The 17,024-nt window shown below is 36.0% G+C and overlaps 1 protein-coding gene across 6 annotated transcripts in view; it reads left to right on the top strand.

The window, feature by feature from the left end:
* Positions 1 to 17,024, top strand: part of LOC108718087 (transcription factor Sox-2) — a 278,551-nt gene that overhangs the window by 151,129 nt on the left and 110,398 nt on the right. For 5 of the 6 annotated variants that reach the window (XR_005961616.1, XR_005961612.1, XR_005961610.1 and 2 more), the window contains one exon: positions 4,202 to 4,363. The gene's annotated coding sequence lies outside the window, so the exon portion shown is untranslated. Of the gene's footprint in view, positions 1 to 4,201; positions 4,364 to 5,947; positions 6,155 to 17,024 lie in introns of those variants that run through there. The other variant, XR_005961617.1, reaches the window with a different exon arrangement.

Here is a 17,024-nt window from a genome sequence, read left to right as displayed (position 1 = left end):
TAACATTGTTTCAGGAGTAAGAACCAACACTGTAGAGAAGGTTAGAGAACAGCCATATTTAAATAGTGTTTTTATATAAATACATTTTGGACATTATAATCAAATTATTATATTTAGTGATGGGCAAATTTATTTGCCAGGTGCGAATTCGTGGAGAATTCCCGCGATTCGATGCCGGCAAATAAATTCACGAAACCGGCACGAAAATTCACCGGAGTAAAAAAATGGATGCTCTTTGTAATGCACTTTGGGCTTTGTAACACACCAGCCATCTTCCAAGAATTTGTTAATGATATTTTTGCGATTTCTGGGTCACTACGTACAGTAGTAGTATACTTAAATGGACATTTTAATTGTTTCTTCTAATCTGGCAGAACATCGCTGTCATGTTCAAGGTACTACATAGATGGAAACATAATCAGTTATATGCCAATTAACTAAATAGCGAAATGTATTTTAAGTTAAATTTTTGGGGTACATCATCTCCAAAACGGCTTGAAAATGTATCTAACCAAGTTCAAGGCAATTCTAGACTGTGCACAACCTCTGTATTTCTGTGCTATTCAGAGATATCTAGGATTTACCAATTTCTATAGACAGTTTATCAAATATTTCTCTACATCATTGGCTCCAATTACCCCTCTTACCAGGAAGGGAGCAGACCTGAGCATATGGCCTGATGATGCTGTAAAGGCCTTTAAATTGCTAAAAGAGGCATTTCCCTCTGCTCCAATTGTCTGCCATTATGATTCTTCTCTTCCTTTTCTGGTTGAGGTAGATTCTTTTGAACATTTGAGTGATAGGCAGGCACCAATCAGGAACCTTAAAGGAACAGTTCTGCTGTGCAAAATAAAAAAAAATGTTTCTAATATAGTTAGTTAGCCAAAAATTTAATCTATAAAGCCTGGAATGACAGGATGTCTAACAGGACAGAACATAACCCAACTTACTGCTTTTCAGCTCTCTAACTCTGAGTTAGTCAGTGACTTGAAGGGAGGCCACATTGATCCTTAGCATGCAGGTCAGATTCAATAATTATGACCCTTGTGTTCCCCCCCTCAAGTCACTGATTGGTTACTGCCTGGAGCTGCAAAGCAGGAAGTAGTGTTCTGGTTATTATACAGTCACTGTAGACTTTATAGATTTTGGCTAACTAAATACATTATGATCAAAATGTATTGTCTCCAGGGGAAAATTAATCATAGGCTTACACATAACCGACAGACTATTTAAAGGGGAACTATTGCGAAAATGAAAATTTAATATAAGCTTCATCATACTGAAATAAGAAACTTTCTGAATATAATCAATTAAATATTCTGCATTGTTGAAAATAATCCAAGTTTATCTTCACTATCCCTCTCTCAGAATCTGTTACTCTTCATTCTGTCTTCTTGCAGCAGTTGGGTGTCTAACAAAATAACTGCCTTTTGCACCAATCCTGCATGTAGAGAGAGGTGATGTCTTGTGATTTTAATAGAGTGAGCTCTAATACATCTTCTAGGCAAAAGGAGCCCCCCTATAAGATAAATTGGATCTAACTGTCAATGAATATCTCACATCCAACTGCTGCATGAAGACAGAATGAAGAGAAACAAAATAAAGGTTGTTGTATATTATAATTTCTCCTCTTATATTTTGGACAGTTTTATCTATACCAGTTACTTTTAAAGGAAAACTATACCCTCAAAATGAATACTTGAGCAACAGATTAAACTGGTATATATATTTAAGTAAATATTGTCCTTTTACATCTCTTGCCTTACACCACCATTTCGTGATGGTCTGTGTGCTGCCTCAGAGATCACGTGGTCAGAAATACTACAACTCTAATTGTAACAGGAAGCAGTGTGGAAGCAAAAGACAGAACTCTGTCTGTTAATTGGCTCATGTGACCTAACATGTATGGTTTGTATGGTATGTTTGTTTGCACCATGAATCATACAATCCCAGGGGGCTGACCTTATTTTTTAAAATTTTTTAAAATTTTCTATTTATGATTACCCAATGGCACATACTACTAAAAAAGTATATTATTATGAAAATGGTTTATTTACATGAAGCAGGGTTTTACATATGAGCTGGTTTATGTAATATATTTTTATAGAGACCTACATTGCTTGAAGGGTATAGTTTTCCTTTAAGAATGAAAGGCTTCTATTGCTACACTCTGCAAAATGTTTACTTACTGATGTTTGTAGGTTTGAATTTTTAATGGCAAAGTACGTGTTCCCTTATTTTATCTTTTAGTTTATGACTAGTCTGACCTATGTACAGTTTCTTAAATATTTCACACGTTAATAAGTAAATTACATTTTTTGTTTTTTGTAATGCAAAAAAATTAATTTACTTATTAACATGTGAAAAATGTAAGAAACAGTACATAGGTCAGACTAGTCATAAACTAAAAGATAGAATAAGGGAACACGTACAGTACTTTGCCATTAAAAATTGTCAAACATCAGTCGCTTATATATATATATATATATATATAAGAAACCTTTCTTTTTATGTGCATTGTACTAATTGACTTATTTAATTGTACCTCTTCTACTTTTTATTTACATTATGTGACCTGTTATAATATATTGTATATATACATGGTGCATTTACTATACTGAGCCTAAATACTAGAATTGTGTACTAAAATCGATGGGATTGGCTTATCTTTAGAAACTCTGTCCATCCAATTGCTAAATGGCTCATTTTCCTTTAAATAGTCTGTCTATTATGTGTAAGTTAGCCTTATGATTAAGTGTCCTTCCATGGGCTGAGTTTTCTCATAATAATGCCACTCCCGCTTCTTCTGGGGAGTTTCCCTTCTTTATGGTTATGGTTTGCAACGGAGGGCCTTTTCTTTCTCTGATCAATGAAAAGTTCCTGCTGCTAATTCTCTGATTGAGCATTTTTCTAATATTTGGCTGGAGGTTCAAAATTATCTGTTTTCTGCAGTGGTTGCCCAGAAAATGGCTGCTCACAGACCCCGGAAAGAGTCACATGGATATCAGATTGGTGATAGAGTCTGGTTGTTTTCTAAGAATATTCCTTTGAAAGTTCTTTCTGTTGAGTTATGTCCCTTTCCTGTTTCTGAGATTATTAATACTACTACCTATCATCTGGAATTGGCTCCTGAGCTCAAGATTTGTATCATCTTTTATATTTCTATTAAAGCCTGCCAGAGCAGTTTGTCAACATTCTCCTCCTGTTATGATCAATGGTCAGTCTAAGCATCTGGTACATAAGTTAATTGACTCCCACATCTCCAGAGGAAAACTATAGTATCTGGCTTATTGGAAGGGTTATGGTCCTGATGTGAGATCTTGAGTTCCTATCTCTGATATCCATGCTGATTGTCTCAAGCGTCAGTTTCATGTTAATTTTCCTGATAAGCCAAGGGGTCCAGTAGAGGTGGGGTAATATAATATTACCTGGGCGCAGTGGGGATGCATCCCAACATAGGTTCTGCCTTGTATAGCGCATAAGTGTGATTTTGTATTGAGTCCTGTGTATTGACCTGTGCCTGACTCTGACCTTGACGATTGCTGCCTGTCCTGAAGTTTAGTCTGCACTTCAACTACCTTCTTGGGTTCTGGCTCGGTACCTTGCTATTCTCTCGGTTCTGACCCTGGCCTTTCTCTGACTACGTTCTGCTTCTACTCAATTCCTCCTATTAGTGCTTTGGTTTGTTTGCCTGCCCAGAATCTGTGCCCTGGTTCTCTAATTTTAAGACCTGGCAACATCTGAGTAGAGGCTCCTCCCAAAGTGAAAGGCACCTGTTATAGAGAGAAGCAAGAGCTGTGACCGGAACCTTGGCCCTTGTTCTGGGTTTGGGAACATTGCGTGACATTCTCCCATCTATACCTAGGAGAGACCCAACTCTCTGTCTAAAGCTTCTATTTAAACACTTTTAGGAAATGATAAATTCCCTACTTTTGTTTTCTAAACATTTACAAAATACATTTTTATCCTTGTCAGGCATGATAAGCATTAATGGAAAGACCTAAGACATACGCTGAAAACACAAACATAAAGGTTTCCAACTCACTGTCTGTGTATATTTGATTCTATCTTTACAGAAATATATTTTTATTTTTCAGCTCCATGTGTCTTTGTTTTTCCTCATAAATATTTTGAAGAAGCCTTTCTCTTCCCATTCAGTTTGCCACTACTTTAGCTTTGTCCTGTGTTTTTTTTTCTGCAGAGCATGGGCAATGCAATTACTGCTTAGCTTGTTTTGTATGTGGATCTCTGCCAGAAGCAGACTTGAAGGTGTTATAAGAATGAAGACATCTGGCAGCTGGCAAACATTTGCCAAACACAAGTTGTACATTGTTGGAATTTTCAATTGAAGGTCACGCACCAGGTAAGAAGCAGTCAGGTGGAGCTGGTGTGTGGTGAACCACACTAAAGAATTGTTGGCTCAGTGATATGTGGGTGGGCTAAATTGACAAGTATGTTTGTCTTCTTTCCTCTTTTTTAAAAAAAAAGCTAAATTCTTCTCAGCTGGGATGAGGTCAACAGAACTGACAAGAAATCACGAGTCTATGACAACTCAGTAGCAATTAGTCTGAGTAATAAATTAATAATACAATCTGACATCGCTTTTGACAAACATAATGTTGTCAACTGTGTGGTCACAATTTTTTTTTCACCGCAGATTTCTCTGTTAGAAATTACCCAGAGGATTAATTGTATTTAGCTGTTTCTTGCCAGCCAGTTAGTAACAGTATGTCATTGTCTGTTCAGTGGCACTTCCTGAATTAGTCTGCTGCAGTTTTAACTTTGTGTGCTTTGTTGTGGCTTGTAACTTAGATAAATCTTCAGCACTTTTATTACAATACATTAGCACAAATCTAGTTAGCTGTGGGGTTTAGCTGGAAATAGGAAAGAAAATAAATATTTTTTGTTTTTGTAGAGTTTATGTTCCTTCCGTCTATTTTTGTAAGTCTACATGTTGACCATATATTAGAAATCATTTTTCTTCTTCATGATGTGCAAATAAATTTGAATTTATTTGTATTAATCATGAATTTGAAAAAAAATAGTGCACACAATTGTAGTAGCAGTTCTCTACAAAGATGTAAAGTTATTTTCAAATTGTTCTACACTAGGAAGCAGAAATACATTAAATTTGCTCTTCACAGGGCTTATTTACCAAGTGCTGTATACATGAAGGACAGGCTGTGGAAGGAATTCATGCAGCCTCCCTCCTGCCCCCTACCTGCCACCTAACGTGCATGTCATCCAATGGCAGGTGGTAAGGACAAGGCTCAGTTGCCTCCACTGACTCTGCATTCTGCATCTTGTCCCAGATTTTGTATCAGTTATGAGCAGAGCCGCCATCAGAAATCACGGGGCCCGTACAGCAACATTTTCTCAGCCCCCTGGTCCCCGCCTACCCCAGATCCCGCCCCCAAGCCCCACCCCAGATCCCACACCACAGTAAGAAGTCCACACCAGCGCTAAAAATGGTAAACCTCCCTCAATCACAAGTTATAAAAAGCCATTTGTGGTCAGGGCTCCCTTATAATTATAAAAAAAATTGGCGCCAGGGTCCCACATAAGAATTTTTTTTAAAGTTTTTTTAAAAAAACATTAGTGGTCAGGGCCCCCTGCAAGTTAAAAAAATTATTGGTGGTCAGGGACCCTATAAATAAAAACTAAAAAATTGCGCCAGGGCCCCCCGTAAAAGTTTTTACAACAACATTGGTGATGAGGACCCCCTACAAGTTTAAAAAAACATTGGTGGCAGGGGCCTATAGAGTATTAAAATAATACATAGGTGGCCAGGGATTTAAAAAAATAAAAAAAATTACACATTCAGTAGAATTGAACTCGTGGCTTCAGGACTTCAACTTCGGGTATTTTCATGGCTTTGGCTCTTTTCACCGCTTCAGGACTTAAATTTCGTCTGTTTAATTGACTTTTGGTCTTTTTGACGCTTCAGGACTTCAACTTCATCTATCTTCGTGACTTTGGGTCTTTTTGCTGCTTCGGGGCTTCAACTTCAGCTATTTTCTTGGCTTCGGAACTTCGGCTGCTTGACTTTTCAACGGCTCCGGACTTCGGAAGAGCCGCCATGGCTTCAGCGCTGTCAAGGGATGCCCAGTTCTTTTGAAAAGTGCAGCACAGCCGGGCCCCCCTTCAGGCCCGGGCCCAGTACAGGAGTACCCCCTGATGGCGGTCCTGGTTATGAGTCCTGACAGAGTGCAGCCAGACCCAAGGCAGTAGAGCTCTCTCTACATGAGCACTAATGGGTGTGCCCTTGTGCATCTTGGTAATATTGTACTTTTGTCCAGGTTCATCATAAATGACCCATCATTACTTGCAGATTCTAAAATTCCATTAATACTTATACTGTAGCTCCATTTATACTGTATATTACCTTAATCTGTAAAAGTGAACATTTTAGAGAAAATATGATTATGTAATTAAATCTTTTTAAATTGACATTCGTCACGAATTGCTCTAAAGAATCATTATGTGTAACTATGAAAATATGACTACTTACTGCTGAAATGAATCATGTGTATTATTGGCTCCCCTTATCAAGGGAGTAATTATCATCCACAATAATGGTATCTATATTTTTGGTTGATAGTTGTTACACACACATACACCCCATTGGGCAATCACAGAAGACAGATTTGGAAACATTTACATCTTCCCAGCTACATCTCTGTGTTTGCTTAAAATATGGCATCTTTAAATAAGGCCCATAAAAAGAAGGCAAAGACAAAAGGCTGGGTGGCTCAGCAGACTCTGAATATATTTTGTTAGTATATGTGTTTACTTTAACCGGTGCCATTTAATTCTTGTTTATGAAACAGCAAAAGAGATTGCCTTTAATTAATTGAAACAGAAAAAAGAATAAGCAATGGAACTTGGGGTTTTTTGAATCTCTTGGGTATTTTATTAACTACAACATATCATACACCTGGGAAGGACATCAATTTATAGATTGACTGCTGGTGACAACACGTCAATAAAGAATGTGCTCTTCTCAATACATTTTAAAGCCCACATGGCTTTTGAGTTAGAAGGATAAAATGGCAATTCAATTTCACATAAGATGATTATTTTGATCAGACTTTTAATTCCATTAGATTATAAAGATCTGCTTAACTGATATTACCTAGATAAAAAAAATCCATTCTGATATTTACTTATAACATTTGTCTTGTATTAAATTCACATTGTGACGCAGAAACCACAAATGTTGTATACTTAATAAAAATCCATTTAGGCCTGGAGTGCCTTTTTGCTGTCCCTGGTAACTTGTGGAATGCTTGGATTGAGCCCTGTAATGGTTACTCTGAGCTCAGGAAAGGGGTTAAGATTTAAAAATAGGAGCAGACAGCTAGAACAGAGTTTCTATTTATGGGAACCTACAATACCAACTCTTCAATGGCTGTTAGACTGGAGGGTGTGTTTAGTCATCTGAGCTAAGAACTGAGCAAGCTCATGAGCCAACAGCCAAAGCAAATTCCTGAGGGAGGGGGCAGAGTGGGTTAGTGAAGCAGAAGGAATCCTAAGTGAGTAAGTAGATGCTGCAGCCTTACTATTAACCCTTGAACAACTGTCAGTTATCTAAAGATTTCAAAGAGGCTGTTCACTGATTACATTTTTGTGTGAGGGGTTTACATGTCCTTTAAGAATTGATTTGTTTTCTTTTCATCTTAATTATCTGAGAGTGGGTTCTAGAAACAAAGTTTTGCAAATTATACAACTTTTTTTAAAGAAATAAATGCAAAATAAACAGTACAGGTTCCTTATTGAAGGATTTGGATTGGTTGGGGCAATGGCCAAGTAAATGGCATTCACTATTGATAAATAGCAGTTTTTGTACTGTATATTGAGTGTAACCATAAGAAAGTTATATACAAATTAAAAGGCAAACAATTTGTAGGAAAGTAACATCACAACAGACTTGAGTAGTGGGGTTTAGTATATCGCTAAGTCTATGATTATGCCTATGATTAAGTGCCCACAAGGCACAAATGTGTAAGGCTATTTCTTTGAGATGTATTTTCTTTAAATAAATTTACTTTTTAACTGCATCAACTACCAGTCCCTGATTAAAGAACAGACAGCAGGGTTCAGTGTCTTAAAACAGCTGCAACAGCAAATACATTTTTTTGCACAACTGCACTGCAGGTATAGGGCCTCTTATCCAGAATGCTCAGGACCTGGGGGTTTTTGGATAATGGATCTTTCCGTAATTTGGATCTTCATACCTTAATGTCCCGGACACACATGCATATTTTTGGTGCAGTCCACGCTGCAGTTTTTAAAAAAGCTGTCTAAATACGATAGTCTAAATACGATAGTGTAGTGTGCCATTGCCAAAGCTTGAAACCGCTTAGCATATTTACATAGCGGACGTCTTTTTTTTTTTTTTAAATTGCGCCGTGTTTCCACAGCGTAAAACCGCAAATGTGACGGGGGCCTAAGTCTACTAGAAAATTATGTAAACATGAAATAAACCCAATAGGTTGGTTTTGCTTCCAATAAGGATTAGTTATATCTAAGTTTGGATCAAGTACAAGCTACGGTTTTATTATTACAGAGAAAAAGGAAATTATTTTTTAAAATTTGGATTATTTGGATAAAATGGAGTCTATGGGATACAGCCTTTCTGTAATTCAGAGCTTTCTGAATAACGGGTTTCCGGATAACCGATCCCGTACCTGTATATCATTTTGCATCTTTTCACAAGTTACATCTCACATCTGGTCTTAGCTTTGATTATTTAAAGTAAACTATATGTCTTTGTCCAGCGTGGACCTAACAAAACACAACAATACAAATGTCAGGCTTTATGGGGTAGAAATGAACTGCTCAAACATCATTCAAATTATATATTTTAGTGAACAAAAACCATGGTCCAAAACAAAGGTCACTTTACTTGGAAAAAATGAATGTTGGCAGTGCAAGGCTGTTTTTGTTAGTGAGATACCTTTTTCACTGAGATGGAAGTGATACATTAAGTTCATTTATTGCGATGTCACCTCTGGTCTTGTCCTTATTCCCAGAGTAAACAACATTCAGACAGGCCCGGACTGGCAATTTGTAAATTCTGGCAAATGCCAGATGGTCTGCTGTAAGACGGCCTGTTTACCATGCTATGTAAAAAATATGCAACCAAATACACAACACATTGACAGACATCACAGTGTAATTTCAGCAATTGTGTACCTCTGTGTAAGTTTATGTATAAGGAAGCAGCTGTTTCAAATACGGCATTCGTCCATCTTAAAGGAACAGTAACACCAAAAAATGAAAGTGTTTTAAATTAATGAAAATATCATGTACTGTTGCCCTGCACTGGTAAAGCTGATCTGTTTGCTTCAGAAGCACTACTATAGTTCATATAAACAAGCTGCTGGGGAGCAATGGCGGAAATTGAAAAACGGCTAAATGGCACAGGATAACTAATGGATAACAGATAACACCATTAGACAGACAGACAGCTTTTTTGCTATCTGCTGTGTAACTTGAGCTTTTTCTCCTTTGAATGGCTGCCCCCATTGCTACACAGCAGCTTATTTATATAAACAATAGTAGTGTTTCTTAAGCAAACACAGCAGTTTTACCAGTGCAAGGCAACAGTACATTATATTTTCATTACTTTAAAACACTTTTATTTTTTGACGTTATTGTTGCTTTAAATGTTTCCGTTTTTTGTTTCCATTTGGAAATGTATGTAAAATAATGGCATCAAATCCAGCAATTGGGCAGTGTTAATTATGATACACACCTTGAGAAATTTGCATTTTATTTTGTTAACCATTTCATACAGTAAATATGATAAATAATAGGCTCTTTACTCCATTGAGCATCCCCTACAGGCATGATCTTCAAATATTTGGAAAAGGAAAGCCAAGGATTTCTGCATCTGTTCTGTGTTATATGTGAGATGGTCGGTATAGTGCAGTGCGTGAATGATAGGAATCTGCCAGTCAAAGAGTCGACATTATGTATTTGCACATTCCTGTTTTCATTTCTGTTTTTTTAATTGTAATAAAATATGAACTGTCTATTTTACCTTGATGATTATGACAACCATTTTTCACCTTGCTGGCTGCAACATTTTGAAGAAGATTCAAAAAACTCAATGCGTCCCTTAGCTATTTCTATTAGACCGGAACACAAATGCAGCCTTTAGAAAATATGTGCGACAGTGGAATTCATTTAGTCAGAAAAGGAAGGACACAAAAATTTCCAAACTGAAATGTAATTGAGTGCAAGGAAAATGGCAATACTCAAAGTCAAAATTTGTGAAAAAAAATTGGAAGCATCTGCAAAATGCCTAACACATTAGAGTTTAATTTACCTCTGCAAGGCCTTTGTGCAGTGGCAATGCTTAGCAGAACACACTAGCATTCTAGTACAGTGTCAGCAGGTGCATGCCACCAAATTACTGCCTTTAATTTGCATATTCATCTGCTAAGATGTGTGTCATTATCATATCAAAAGGATACTAAGCAACATCTAGCATGAAGAGACGTGCCATACTGTTGTTTTAGTGTGAACAATTATTGCAAGATGAGGACCCTCTTTCTGTCTCTCATGGCTTTGGGTACTGGACAACCGCAGGTTTGAGATCCTTGTCAGCAAAAAAAAAAAAGTAAAAATTAATGAAAACTGAAAGTATTATTTTAACTAGCAATTTCATGAATGTAATTGTGAGCAAATGATTCCTCAACTCTTACTCAATTTCGGTGATTCAGCATTTCCATAGCTTTTAGAAAATGAGGACATGAAAAATATGTACAGTATGGGGCATATTTATCAAGAGTCGAATTTGAAGTACTATTAAAAATTTGAATTCAAAAAGACCAACCTAAATTAAGTCAAAGGTTTTTTTTTTTTTGGCAGAATAGGTCAGTTTTCAATCAAAAGGGTCCTTATTCAGCCAAATTTGAATTGTATGAATCGAAGTAATAGCGCATTAGATTGAATTCGAATCAAAGTTTTTCCCCCAAAAAAACTTTGATTTTTCGAAGTCCACCAATTGACTCCAAATAGTTCTGGAAGGTCCCCCATAGGCTAAAACAGCAATTCGGCAGGTTTTAGAATGGTCAAAGTCCCTTTTTTTAAGAGACAGAACATGATACATTTTGATATTTGATTTTTTTCAAATTAGAATAGAATTTGGACTATTCTCTAGTCGAGGTACACAAAAATAGCTCGAAATTAGAATTTTTTTTTAATTCAAAAATTCACCTTGACCTTTGATAAATCTGCCCCAATGTGTGTGGGGGCAGTTCTGAAATAGATTTCAGCTGCATATGAGGTTGCGCTTATGCACTTATTTCTCTATTTCCAGTAGTTTTTGTTTCTATATGAGCTACAGAAGAGGATTAATTGTATGGGAAATGCTCAGTTGTTGAGTTTCATCCTGACCTGATCATGAATTTGTATTTTCTCCCTACATAATATCTTTGTGTTCCTACCAGGTAGGTTAGGGAAAAATAAATTTTTGTCTGTAGGAAATCTGAACTACCGCCCAAAAATGCCTTTTCTTTTAACTAACCTCTGAAGCCACGTGTAAAACACTTAAAAGGCTGCAGACCTTTTTCTGCCTCTTCTCACTGGTTATGCATGTAAATGACTTAAGGTATGTGATAAGGATCTTACGGGGTAATGTAATTAAAAATCACAAGCATGGTTTAAAATGGAGTTTTTGCGAATGTTTATCGCTGCTCGCAATGTAAAATCATTTGCTAGTGAAAGCAAAGAGTGTTAGCACCTACTCTGGGTTTTTGTTAAATATTTTGGCGCAAGAAAACCCTTGTTGTGACATTATATTACATACACTGCACATCTTCGCAAAAGCCATTTATTCTCAAACTTTGCGAGGAAGTCATTGATGTCTCCAATTGGTCATAAAGGACCTAAACAATGAAAATGTTGGTCTCTAACATTGACAAAGGTATTTGCGATCATTTTTTGACATGAAAAATATTACATTCCCCTAGTAGATTGCACTGGGCTGCTGTGAATTTCTTTAAACCTGTAAATAAATATATAATAATATTTTTGTAACTTAAATGAAGAACAGATAGGCAACCTTTTTTTTAAATAAGTCAACATCATATTCAAAATTCTATGAGTGTCCAGAAAATCATATTGGAAGCAGTAAGCTGCTCGAGTAGGAATCTTTTTGATATATGTGTATGCATTTGAATTTACTCTGACATTAGTAGTTAGCTGGGGAGCAGATTAGAGTGGGTTCGAAAAGGCACCAGGGTAAATCACGCTGAGCAGGGGGTTGGGATAGGTTAGACTAAGGTTCAGGAGGAAGGTTAAGAATAAAGCAGTAACAGGGAATAATAATAAAGGCTTCTCCCTGTTCTGGTGGCATAATGGGCCGCTTCCCACCAATGCGCTCTTTTAGCGTATTTTGCTTATGGATGGCAGGTTTAAGGCATTTAGGGCTTGTTTATGTTCAATGGCATCATCGTCACAGCTTGATATTATGGTTGCCCTCTCTCACTTGCCCACTTAACATTTTGGCAGAAAGTTTCTGGTATGGTGGGTAGCCAGCCCCCTTGGTGGACTTTGGTCTTGCTAAGCTTTCCTGATGTGTACTGGATATTACTGAAGTTATGTATTACTGTATTAATTATTTTTGTTACCTGTTTTGAGGATAAAACTGTGGCTTGTTTTCACTCCAACCAGTGGTGTAAATATAGAGAAAGCAAACCCCTGGGGCTGCTCTTTCAGGAATTCTCTGTATATTCTCAGCGTTGAAAATGTCATACTTCTTCCAGGAATCATTATACTGTGTTTATGGTTATGCTATAACCATTCTTCTTCCTCCAGGAATTTCTATTTCTATCCATTTTTCATTTTTTTCTTGAAACTATGTGGTTCTTCCAGGATTTCTCTTATCTATCTAGAAAATGAAAGGTTCATGCTTCACTCTCTTTAACATGTAAAATGCAGCAGACATTTCTGATCATTTCAATAACATCCCACTGAATGTGCATTTATGTTAAAAAAAAAAATGTTATGTCGTTACTATGGAATTGAAGCATGCAGCAGATACAGTTGTGTGGCATTTAATATAAAGTGCTGTTTATAATATGCATCTCGTCATATCTGGGTAACAAGTGATATGATAAGTGGGACCAGTTGAATGGAACAGAGCTTCCTGATGTATATTTGTCATTATACAATTTGGTACAGAAATGACATGGTCAGATCATATGCTGTATTTATCTTGTCTTCTTAAAAGCAAAACCTTTTCTGGTGTGCTGTAGCTCCACCCCCCCGGAAGGGAAGGATGCACAGTTTTATGGGAATAATATTTTGTATCATTTACACTGCAACACGAATCACAATGGCTTCTTAATCTTATGTGGTTTGTGGTTATATAATAAACAGCTAAGCTTTTCTCTCCCATGAGGTAACAGAGGAGTTCCAGTAAAAGAAAGAGTTTGTTTAATTTCATTTAATAATTAAAAATGCACAATTGCCACCATTTTTTCTGCAGTGACATGAAAAAGATAAATGATAGAAAATGATAGATTATCTTGCATGTTAAAGCAAAATAAAAATATGTAATTTAAATATAATTATATATATATATATATATATATATATATATATATATATATGTGTGTGTATATATATATATATATATATATATATATATATATATATATATATATATATATATATATGTGTGTATATATATATATATATATATAATTAAATCTGGACATATCTGTCTTTCTTATATAGCCTTTTGATCACAGGCTGGATATGGTTTCTACCCAACAGAAAGGGACATAAAAGGGAAGATTTATCAAGGTCTGAATTTATCACAGTATTTCTAATATCAAACTTCGAGCAACTCCGAATTCCCGAATGTACCTTATTTATGAATACAAGAAGCCAGAAAAAATAGGGTCGGGCAAAACTCTGAATTGTACAGAGTTTTCCGTTGTTTTTTGAGTTCATCGGATATTGGTACGGACATCAGCCCATTGACTTATACAGGACCTCGAGAGCTTTTAGATGCTGGGTTTTTGGATTCAGAGTTTTCATCCCATTGCACTTTAATAAATCCAGAAAAATTCTAATTTCTTTTTAAGGCCATGTTACTACATACATGCATGCCTCAGACAGAGAGAAAACATTCAGAGGGATTGATTTCTATTTGGGAAGTATTATTATTTTAGGAATTAAAACTACCTGTAAAAATAACCTGATAAAAGATTATTTAAATGAGCCCTAATCATTACTATATAAAGCGTATTATTTTCCTTGCTATTACCCATCTTGTTCTGTACAGTGCAACAAAAAAAATCTTTTCTTCCAGCAGCCAAAACAGTGATCTTATTCTGTTACAGTATTTGATTGCATCCTCATCGGCTTTTCATTCCATTTGGCATTTAAAGATTGAACCACACGTGCCACTCCACACCTTTCTGCATGATACCGTTGTTTCCCCATCCCTCTTATCTATAGCTGTGATGATGCACAGCCTTCTCTTTTCTTTCTAGCAGGGGCTTGTGCAGCTTTCTCGATGTCTGTGACAGGCCACGATAGGGGAAGCTCTTATCACTGTTGGGCTTGGAGGCCTCAGTAAATTGAAAATTGCAAATGAAATCCACTGGGTTTGAATTCATCAGCTATTATGTCAGATGACCTTTGGCAGCTGCTGATAAAAATGAGAGAATGTTAGCCCTGATCCAATTTTCAGCACTAACCATTCCTTTTCAAATCCATTCTCCGCCAGGCTGCAGACACATGGGAAGTGAAAATGATAGGGTTTCAAGAGAGCTTCATTGTTTTGCAGATTAAGATTTTCTCCCCTATTTCTAGAGGTCGCCCCCTAGACCCCGTCTGATATCTACCTATTGTCCAATCTGCTCCAATATCTGCTTCAGCGGACATGTAAGCCATCCTTATAGATAAGTGCCTACAGGAGAAAGTGTTGGACTTAATAGTTTTGCTTTGGATACATCAAGGGTCATAGTATACTAATATTGACTGGCACATGTTCGTTTAATCTTACCTTCTATGGAATGTCAGTCTACACTCATTCACCGACTGATTCACACTATCTCTCCTGCTGGTGTGTAGCTGCAGTTTATTTATTTTTGCATAAATCTTTCTATTCATGAATCAGGGATATTTCTGAAAAGACTTTCATAGACTAGCAGGTGCAGCTTTTCAACAAAATTATGGAACCTAAAACCTGAATCTAGTAAATGGCAATACAGATAAACAAACTATTAGTTTTCTCCATGTACATTTCCTATTAAAATAAATTACATCCTGCCATATGGATTTCCTATTGAATACTTAACTCCCCTGACAAGTGTGTGTCTGAATAGGTATTTAAACTTTCTATCCAGAGGAGCATCATCTGAAAAAACTCTTAGTCACACTTTGTATCCTTGTCTCTACAGGTGGCCAAAAAATAGATTTGCAATGGAAATCTTTAAATCTTTAGAGCTTTTGTTTTTAGAGACATGTGGCAATTATACGTCTCATTTAGGGGAAAGTGAAGACTTTTCATTGATTCTGTGCACATTAAAAAAAATACAGTGCTAAAATTAAATCATTCTCTTTAACTTCCTTTTACTTTGTTGCTATTCAAACAAGCATTATATTATATATATATATATATATATATATATATATATATATATATATATATATATATATATATATATATATATGTATATATATATATATATGTATATATATATATATATATATATAATGTCCAGTTGGGTCTCAGCACACCATTCAGAAAAAATTAATTAATTAATCCAACCCAGGTGCTATCCAAACGTGCTTTCATACAAGGATGTGGATAAATGGATGCACACCAGGATTTTTTTAAAAAGTTTAAAACTCGCTTTTATTTAAATACTTAAAACATGGTCAGGTCAACGTTTCGGTCTCCATCTTAGACCTTTGTCTAAGATATATATATATATTGCTGACATGGTGGTACATTGTGAAACAAAAGAGGGGTAAATTACACCAATAGTATACTCCACCCTAACTCACTAAAATAGTTTTTTGGATAATCTTTTTGCCAATGCTTATCAGTTGATTTGTTCTAGGTTATTATAGTATATTATAAATTAGCATTTAAATATGATCATAAAATTATATTTAATGAAAATTATAGGCAGAACACATTTACTATGCAAGCCCTTTTTATTGTTATCACTAAGAACTTGAATGCAGATCGACCACTCACTTATAATAATATAATAATAGGACTCCTATATTTACTCATTGTAGCTTAGGTCATACTCTACCGGTTAATAATGTAATAAAATATAATGTATATTTAGATATTAACATCAATGTACTCTATTATGGCACAGGCTAGGCAGCCCTCCAGGGCCACTCAATTAAGCTTTATGTGCAATATGAGTACAAATGAATATACTTGATCGCACTCCAGGAACCTGTTTACACCAAGCTCAGCCATCCCTGACAGTTGCACACACCCTTCAGTTTTAAAGGATTCTCTGTTGTAGCGTGCAGTAATGAGTATGAAAAAAGGTAGGCTTTTCTCCCTATTTTCATACTAGTCATACCTTCTTTCTGTTACTAGAAGGATTTCTGTTTCAATAAAATATAAATTTGTTTTAATTTGTTATTTGTGTATATATGTGAATTTAAAGCAGATCACACAAAGGTAGAGATTGGCTTCCTACTTTGACACCCCTGACCAAGTAGCTTTCTGACTGATTGTTTCTTTAAATTATATATAAGTGTATATATTGCCTGCTTTGTAAGTTGTGTGTAAATCTGTATGTTCGTGTATATAGCCATTTAGAGGCACATTTACTATTGGTCGAATATCGAGGGTTAATTAACCCTCAATATTCGACCCTCGAAGTAAAATCCTTCGACTTCGAATATCGAAGTTGAAGGATTTACCGCGAATGCTTTGATCGAAGGAAAAATTGTTCGACTTTAATCCATCGATCGAAGGATTTTCCTTCGATCAAAAAAAGCTTATGGGGAAGGTCCCC

The sequence above is a fragment of the Xenopus laevis genome, chromosome 5S (assembly GCF_017654675.1).
Source record: "Xenopus laevis strain J_2021 chromosome 5S, Xenopus_laevis_v10.1, whole genome shotgun sequence".
Lineage (NCBI taxonomy): Eukaryota > Metazoa > Chordata > Amphibia > Anura > Pipidae > Xenopus > Xenopus laevis.
Note: the sequence above shows the minus strand (reverse complement) of the source record. Positions and strands in the feature narration are given on the sequence as shown.